Source organism: Ascaphus truei, chromosome 22, assembly GCF_040206685.1.
Source record: "Ascaphus truei isolate aAscTru1 chromosome 22, aAscTru1.hap1, whole genome shotgun sequence".
NCBI classification, from domain to species: Eukaryota; Metazoa; Chordata; class Amphibia; order Anura; family Ascaphidae; genus Ascaphus; species Ascaphus truei.
In genome coordinates this window covers 18,382,066-18,390,127 of record NC_134504.1, presented here as the reverse complement: position 1 = coordinate 18,390,127, position 8,062 = coordinate 18,382,066, and the positions used below count along the sequence as shown (strand labels likewise).

Sequence of the window (8,062 nt, the reverse complement as noted above, 5' to 3'; positions counted from 1 at the left end):
TAATTTTGTAGGGAGCTTAAAAGCGGAACATACCGAAAACAACTCCTTGTAATGTTGCTGATTTGAAATGAAAAGTTAAGCAATAAAAATAAATCCCCCCTCCCTACCATTATCACGATACATTTCTTAATATCGTCATTTATCGTGATATAGATCTGTTCAATAGGAAAAAAGACATTCACTTTTTAAATGAATGATAAAAAACAATGACTTATTTGGAAGGCATTTCGTTTTAATATTTTTTTACAAGGTAAATGTGTTACTAAATACGTTACATAGTAGATGAGGTTAAAAAAAGACGTGTCCATCAAGTTCAACCTATACTAAATTTAGACGACAGATACTTTATCCTATATCCGTACCTACAGTATACTGATCCAGAGGAAGGCAAACAGAAACCCCAGTGTCATATCATCCAATGATATCTCATCATCAACTCCAGTTCTCAAGGGCCACAAACAGGTCAGCTTTTAAGGATATCCCTGCTTCAGCACTGGTGGCTCAGTGTCTGTCTTCGACTGCGCCACCCGTGCTGAAGCAGGGACATCCTGAAAACCTGACCTATAGTTGGCCCTTGAGGACTGCAGTTGGCCACCCCTGGTTTAAGGATTAGGAGGACGTGGGCAGACCAGTCCTCCAGGGAATTAGGGAGCGGCATCATTAAAGATGGATGCTGTGGTCCCGGTTAAATTGGCAGAACTGCCTTCTATGGGGCTGCTGTGTTTTAAACGGCATGTGACAGTCCCTAAAACCGCCAATGACTCGCATGGTTGCCTGGCCGTAGCATCGTGATAAAAAAACAAACGAAGGGCGCGAGATTTTCCAAGGGGAGTGCGGCGCTTACAAAGGCCCCGAGCTCTTCCCCAAAGCATTTAAATGAAATGCCGGGGGAGCGCGGGCGAGGCCTCTGTAACTCGCTTACTTGGTCTCCGGCGGCTTCTGGCGATGCATCGCCATGACAACGTGGGGTCAAGTGACGTCAGAAACCGCCGGCGATCAGTTAAGGAGGGGGCGCGTCGGGGGGGGGGGGGGAAACAGGCAGGGGGGCCGTAGAATAGAAAGTTTGCGCACCCCCTGCTCTAGGGTACACTTAAATGAAAGAACTGACACGGGTAGGGTTGACACCACTCCGGGTTTCATGGATTTTGGCCACGTATCTCCGGGCCACGGGTTTACCTAGTAAACCTCCGGGTGTCGACAACACTGGACTGGCGGTGGGCAGGCGGCAGCATCTCCCCCTGCAACTATGGGCAATATGGCTGCGCCGCGTTGCCATGCCAACTGGAACACCACATGACGTAACATCATCACGGGCCGCTTGTTGTCATGACGAGACGCTACGTGACGTAACGCTGCGCCACGTTGTCCTGGCAACTTGATGCTGTGTGACGTTGTGACGTTACGTGGTGTCCTGTTGTCATAGCAACACAGCCTCATTTTACGCCGCACAACCATATTAAAGAGTTGTAAGAGGAACATGTCGGGAGGAGGTAAGCGCTATATTTAATTTAAAAAAATCCAGATTGTCCTTCAGTCGAAAGTGGCACATGATGATATGTTGTAAAAGGATAGTTCTTCGGGTGCTACACTGATTTATTTTTCTATTGTTACATCCCTTTACAATTTAGTGTAGAACAGGGGTGCTCAACTCCAGTCCTCAAGCCTCCCCCCCCCCCCCCCCTCCCCAACAGGTCAGGTTATCCCTGTATTACTTGATATACCATTGATATACCTTGTATTATTTGTCATCTTAACTCTGTGCCCAGGACATGCTTGAAAACGAGCGGTAACTCTCAATGTATTACTTCCTGGTAACACATTTTATAAATAAAAATATATCTTCACTTGAGAAAGACCACGCTTGGTGGTTGAAACGTTGTGCCTGTTCAATAAATTCTTTTGAAATCCGCAGTGCCCTGAAACCTTCTAATTTTTTGCTTACTTTGGAGCTTGTCATTGTCAGGAACTCTCCTGTTCCAGGAGCACCGGTAACAGCAAGAATCTTTTGTTTAGTTTGTGGTTTGCGCATTACCATTGCCTTCTGTTACTTTCTGCTAACACATTTTATAAATAAAATAAATAAACCCACCTTAAGACACATTTGCTTAAAGAAGCATATGAGTAGCTCCGTGGCTGATTCTATACACACGATACATAAACCTTGGCCCCTGCAGACGCACTTACCAGAACTCCCTCCTACTGTCTCTGTACGTTCTCCCTACCAATTAGATTGTAAGCTCCTCGGAGCAGGGACTCCTCTTCCTTAATGTTACTTTTATGTCTAAAGCTCTCATACATACATACATACATACATACATACAGACATACAGACATACAGACATACAGACATACATACATACATACAGACATACAGACATACAGACATACATACAGCTTCCAAGTGAGTGTTGGTGGCAAAAATTGCACTTTGCCACTGCTAATTTCATACTAGTTGTTTAGTCACCTGAGAGTCCAAGGGCCACGGCAGCACCTGACGTGGCCAGTTGATCTGCCCTGCTATGTACAGGCCTATTTATATCAGAGGTGGCCTACGGCAGTCCTCAAGGCCACCGACAGGTCATGTTGTCAGGGTATCCCAGCTTCAGCACAGGTGGCCCATTCACTCCCAGCTTCAGCACAGGTGGCCCATTCACTCCCAGCTTCAGCACAGGTAGCTCAATCAGTCCTTGCTTCAGCACAGGGGGCTCAGTCTTCGACTGAGCCACCTGTGCTGAAGCGGGGATATCCTGAAAACATGCGCTGTTGGTGACCCTTGAGGACTGCAGTTGGCCACCCTTTTACCAGGACAATAATACCCAGGATACAGTGTAAGTACTATTATTTTGCCTCTGGTCTCTGCAGTTACACATTGCTGATGTCTTCTTTTACTTGAGTAGGGTTTAAGACTGTTCTTGGGGTGAAGGGTTGTAGGCTGATCCTAATGAAGCATATGGAGGCAAACATATGTTAGAGGCTGATCCCATCACATAATAGAGCGGAGAACCTGTATGTGTTCGAGGCCAACCCAATGGAACAATATAGGAACAAACGCGTGGAGGCGCGCGGAGGCTGCGGGAACGCGGGTGCTTTCCCTGGCCATGGTCGACGGACCGTGGGGGGCGTACCTAGGGGTGTCACGGAGCTGGTTCGCCCTCATTGGGCGAACCGCTCACGAGACCTGTGTGTTGCGCCAAGAAATCGGTTTTAACTGATTTCTTGCGCAACGCGCGCCCCCTCCTGCCTCCGCCCGCGTGCGCCGCACGGTCTATGGGCGCGATCAGTGCCTTAAGGCAATCTGATCGCGCCCCGTGCGGATGCCTCCGCGCGGTCTCCCATACCATGGACTCAGCCTTAGGCTTGCTTATTGAGGTCAAGGTTAGGAACTGATGTGATGTAGGCTGATCCCATTAAAGGTAATGGTGGCAAACTGGTGTGTGTTAAATGATCCTATTACTTTGCACAGGGTCTAACATTCAATAAGGGCAACTAATGCGTTTTAGAGGCCGATCCCATTACAGTATGCGGCAGGCACCTAGCGTGTGTGTTGGACCCTTATAGGAACCATCTGATGTGCGATAAGTGTGGGGTTGAATGTGTGCTAGGGGCTAGTCACCCTACAGAAGTATATTGGCGCAAAGTCAGTGTGTCGAAGGGTGATCCCGCTGTAGTATAGGGTTGCCACTGGGACACTGTGAATACGGGTCAGTTGGATCATTAGGACACTAGGCCAAGCATGCACTGGTCTAGCTGAGTATAGGTGACTAGTACAGCATGGTGGTCATGCATCATTAAGCCCCTAAGACACATGGGGGGGTGGGCAACTCTGGTCCTCAAGGGCCACCAACAGATCAGGTTTTAGGGATATCCCTGCTTCAGCACAATCTGGTTCAATCAGTAATATGCTGAAGCAGTGACTGAGCCACCTGTGCTATAGCAGTGGCTGATTGATTCACCTGTGCTGAAGCTGGGAGTGATTGAGCCACCTGTGCTGAAGCTGGGATATCCTTAAAACCTGATCTGTTGGTGGCCCATGAGGACTGGAGTTGACCGCCCCGGCCTTAACAGCTCTCAGCATAGTGTGTGTGTGTGTGTGTGTAGGTAGGGTGGGGGATTAACCCCCTCGGGGCCAGACACGCTTGCAGTAAATTGCTCCGCAATGTGTTGCCGGCCACTCTCGCACTTAAATGGTTAAAGAGGCGCACTCCCGGCGTTCTTCACATCCTCCTCCTCCTCCTCCCTTTGCCGCCGGTGCACACGCAGGACTAGCACAGTCCGGGTAGAACAGGCTCCTGCCAGTTAGGAGGTGGAAAGACAGGGATGGGGGAGGGAGAGGAGAGGGAGGCTGATAAGACAGGGCCGCCTCCTCTTCACCTCACCTCCACCCCCCCCCCCCCCAGCACAGGCAGGGAGGGGGCTCTATTATTTCTACAGGAGGAAGCAGATGCATGCTGGGAGGCAAACCCGTGCAAGGGTGAGACCGGAAACCTGCAACTGCATACTATTATCTATTATTATTATTATTATTATTTCTAAAGTGCCAACCTGTTCTGAAGAGCAGACACTGGCTGATAACAGCGACACTGAGTTTGAAGCAGGTTCAATTCCCGGTGTCGGCTCCTTGTGTTCTTGGGGAAGTCACTTTATCTCCCTGTGCCTCAGGCACTAACATCATAGATTGTAAGCTCCGCGGGGCAGGGGCTGTGTGTGTAACATTCGTATGTGCTGCGTACCGCGCGCTGTGCTGTAACTGTGACGCGATCTGTGTCCCAATGGAAGAGAAGCGCTATATGAAATAAATAATATTCTGCCGCACTGTACGGGGGAACGGTGATATCACTGGCATAGGCAGGAACCCAAGACATCACCAAAGAAGGAACGCGCTGGGTATATTTGTCACAAAATATATCTTTAATTCGTTACCACAAAATCCTCTTAGGAAAAAAAGTCAACAATTAAACATGAAAATAATCATGCCAAATTTGCCTTTTTTCAGCCGCGAATAAAAACTTTCATTTATACGCTAGTTTGCGAAACGCTCTAAAAATGACTAGATCTGCTTAATGCAGAAACTATAAACAGAAGGCCCGCGCCGTGCATCGCGCGCGGCCTGGCGAGATTTACTGGAGATCCTGAACACTATGAACTTCCGTAACCCGAGCTGTGCGGAAAAGCTGTGTAATGCGGCAGGTATACGCTCATAGGGGTCCCATGTTATAATGCGCAAAATCAAAAGAGTGACACACTGTGTGCTCATTGGCATGTCATTACCCAGAAACCCTGGCTGCAGTGGCAGCACTGTATGCTAGGAGATAATGGGGAAGCGCAGGGTTGAAGACCTGTCTGAGACCTGTGAATGTGCTCACGGGGGGTATTTTTATTTGCTGTAAAAACTAGGGCTCATTTCGTGATATTATTAGCCCTTTGATACTTAAGGGACAGCGGAGTGATCTTAACCCCTTTGTCGCTCACTAAGCACCCACGCGCAGCGCCCTCAGCACCTTCCTCTGATAATGCTTCTTTGTCCTTGTTTAGGGACTTCTGTTTGTGGGGCTCCTCTGTACCCCCCAAACTGGATCTCCCAGAGAGCAGACCGTATGGTGATATGCATAGAATTACAAAGAACCGGAGACTACGTTTAACAAATGTTATTCCTAATATGAACGTGCCATCATTTTGATGCAGGTTCACTTATTAAGTCTTGGAATGTGATCGTCTTTTAGATCAGGGGTGCTCAACTTCAGTCCTCAACCCCCCCCCCCCTCCCAACTATCCCCCAACTATTTGGATTTAAATGATATCCAAGCTTCAGAACAGGTGGCTCAGTCTTCAATTAGATTAGAAGCTCTGCTGGGCTGTACTCATAGTGCCTGCTAAATTGCATGTACAGCAGTGAGTACACGGTCAGTGTTAAAGAAGCAGTCCAAGCTGCAGGTTTTTTTTACATTTAAATTTGTTCCCCTTTAATATGTGCATCAATACAAGATGCACAATGATGAGTAATTAGCTAAGTTGCCAATCAATCGGCAAAATGCAGCTTGGGGGTTCAGTAAATGGCTGTCAGTGCAGCAGAAGAGCACCAAAGGTGCAAAGTTCTGTGGGAAAGATCATGTGACCAGGCAGTCACTAGATGCCATTGGTGCCCTGCTAGAGAGAGGGCTGGGCTTTTAGGTCAGGGGTGCTAAACTCCAGTCCTCAAGACCTCCCAACAGGTCAGATTTTAGGGATATCCCTGCTTCAGCACAGGTGGCTCAATCAGTGGCTCACACACAATGCTAAGAGCTGTTAAGGCAGAGGGTGGCAAACTTCGGTCTTCAACGGCCACCAACAGGTCCGGTTTTAAGAATATTCCTGCTTCAGCACAGGTGGCTCAATCAGTCCTAGCGTCAGCACAGGTGGCTCAAAGACTGAGCCACCGATTAAGCCACCTGTGCTGAAGCAGGGATGTCCTTACAATCCAACCTGTTGGCGGTATCCTGAGGACTGAAGTTGAGAAGTTTAGATTGTGAAAATTAAGGATTATGCTCCGAGCAATATCCGGTTAAGCAGTTCTGGGGAATTCATTTTGGGTTTGGATCTCTTGGTACCTGGGTACTGGTTATGCCAACTAGTTCCATACCTATAGATTATAAGTGTGATTTTTGGCACGATGCACGGCGCGGGCCTTCTATTTATAGTTTCGGCATTAAGCAGATCTAGTCATTTTTAGAGCGTTTCGCAAACTAGCGTATAAATGAAAGTGCAATGTGCGCTGCCGTGATGCTCGGGGCAACCGAATGACTCGGCTGCTAGTTTTTATTCGCGGCTGAAAAAGGCAAATTTCGCCCGGTTGGCGACATCTCTAGAGTACATACGATGTAGCACTGCCGGTTGGCATTGACGGGGGTTATGGTGGCACAGCTGCCCAGGTTCAATGCATTGTACGCTCTGCATATCAGGGGTTAAAGGCATGTTATTGATGCATTGCGAAGCCAGCTTTAAGAAGCAAGCTAAAGTGCCGTGCAAGCGCGTCCCCTGGCAGCAAAAGGGTTAAGATGGCACTGCTTGACAGACACGTGCGGCAAGCTGACATTTGGCAGCAACGGGCCTGGAAGTGGCGGATTCGGGACATTTGGTTTGAGTTAATTCTGTTACCAGGAAGGGACAGAGATGCATTCTTAGATATCGGATTAGACGTACAGTATTCATTGTGTTCAGATCACATTGACCGTAGCAAATAGGGGTCATCTCGCCCCACAGATTCCTGTAACGGGGACACATGGCCAGCGGTGATCTGCAAAGGTACATTTGTGTTGACATGACCCGGGGGATGTAACGTCCTGTCCCTTGCAATGCCTTGTTTTGAAACCACAGACGATGCGCAAGGCGTTCTCAATCCCTTTAAACTGCACTGCTCTCCAGGCAAAAGCAGTGATCAGGGCTCCTATTCTGTATACGTTACACAACGCAAGGTGGCTATGGATAGATGTGGGGTGCCCCCCTGAAACGCACATTTAAGAGAATTTGATAAAGATTGTCTATTTAGAGCCAACAGTGTACGCAGCACTTTACAAAATTATAATACATCTTAATATATAAAATTGAATTTTGTGAGGTTGGTGCTAGATGTGGTGAATCTGATTGGTCCTCAGGGGAGCCACCAACGACGACGACACCCGCCTCTGCCCCCCCACCCCCGCCCCCCCACCCTGAAGGCATTTAAAATAAATGCCGGGGATCGCGTGAGGCCTCTGTAACTTTTACTTGCCGCGCCTTCCAGCGACGTGTCTCCATGGCAACCCAAAATCAAATGACGCCGTGGGGTCACGTGACATCACGTTGCCATGGCGCCGGAGCCGTGCAGGGGGGGGGGCGCGAGCCGATGGGGAGTGGAGACAGTGGGGCGCATGAAGGAAACTTTGTACACCCCTGCTCTAGAATAGAATTCAAAATCCTAGGTCTGGATTAAAGCCCTCAACAATGAATGCCCCCTTACATCTACGGCCTCGTCCCCGTACACTCCCCCTAAACGTGCCCCCCCTTACCTTCTGCCCACGACCTCTGCCTCTCCTCCCTTATTACCGCC

At 48.7% G+C, this 8,062-nt stretch overlaps 1 protein-coding gene across 7 annotated transcripts in view; it reads left to right on the top strand.

Moving 5' to 3' along the window:
* Window positions 1-8,062, top strand: part of ARSG (arylsulfatase G) — a 118,156-nt gene that overhangs the window by 23,179 nt on the left and 86,915 nt on the right. The window contains exon 1 of one of the 7 annotated variants that reach the window (XM_075580111.1): window positions 4,418-4,471. The exons of the other annotated variants lie outside the window; for them this stretch is intronic. The gene's annotated coding sequence lies outside the window, so the exon portion shown is untranslated. Of the gene's footprint in view, window positions 1-4,417; window positions 4,472-8,062 lie in introns of those variants that run through there. 7 annotated transcript variants of the gene reach the window in all.